Source organism: Trypanosoma cruzi, assembly GCF_000209065.1.
Source record: "Trypanosoma cruzi strain CL Brener chromosome Unknown tcruzi_1047053469629, whole genome shotgun sequence".
NCBI lineage: Eukaryota > Euglenozoa > Kinetoplastea > Trypanosomatida > Trypanosomatidae > Trypanosoma > Trypanosoma cruzi.
In genome coordinates, this window is record NW_896807.1 from 1 (window position 1) to 850 (window position 850).

At 56.7% G+C, this 850-nt stretch overlaps 1 non-coding gene across 1 annotated transcript, besides 2 other annotated features; it reads left to right on the forward strand.

Moving 5' to 3' along the window:
• Positions 1-41: a microsatellite.
• A 77-nt stretch (positions 42-118) lies between these two features.
• On the forward strand, positions 119-203 carry Tc00.1047053469629.10. The gene has a single exon (XR_008254798.1). It is a non-coding gene; the product is annotated as a C/D small nucleolar RNA (snoRNA), TB11C1C2 (small nucleolar RNA).
• Positions 204-394: 191 nt separating this feature from the next.
• Positions 395-423: a microsatellite.
• Positions 424-850: the final 427 nt, after the last annotated feature.

Here is an 850-nt window from a genome sequence, read left to right on the forward strand (position 1 = left end):
GTGTGTGTGTGTGTGTGTGTGTGTGTGTGTGTGTGTGTGTGAGGAAACTGCCCGCTCAAGCATCCCCCTTTCTCTCTCTTTCCCTTTTTCTTCTGCTGCGCTAATTGGGCGGGGGAGCATGATGCCGAACCGTGTGCCTCTGACACCTCTTCCGATAACAACACGTGACGAGTAAGCACTTGATGCAGTTATCCCTGGCTGACCCCTGCTCCTTGATGCCACCAAGACGAATGATGCAGATGCTTCTGTGCGCACGACACCTCTAGTCTGAGCTGCGCCGTGATTTTAGCACACGATCAGGTTATCCCTGGCTGATTCGCAACGCCAACGCGGTTCCCCTCTTTCCTCTTGAAACGCGCGCACGCACACATAAACACATAAATGCGTGCGCTGATGCGTGTGTGTGTGTGTGTGTGTGTGTGTCTGCGGCGATGATGTTTGATAAGTTTCACTCTTGTCGGAGTCCGATCCGTGACGACACCTGCCTACAGGGTACCCGATGCTGATGCCCCACTCCCCACTCCCCGTTTCTCGCTTTCCTTTTCCTGACGGCGCCTCCTGTGTGACAGCGTGGGCCGAGGCTGCTAGTTTGAGACATGCGGTCGCCCCGACCAGCCGCCGCGACGGGCGATGACTCCGAGGTAAGAGCCGTCTTATTCCCGACACGGATGAAACACCACAGCTTGGAGGGCGTGCGGCGCAACGCTGCAGTCTCTCACAGTCTGACGTCGCGGTGCGGTCTCTTTCGGTGTGTTGCGCGAGGGAATGCCTGGCCAAGGGATAGGGGGCGCTGCGACTGCCATTCGTTGTTTCTCTCTTTCCTTTCCTCCCTCTCCTTTTCTTCATTTGC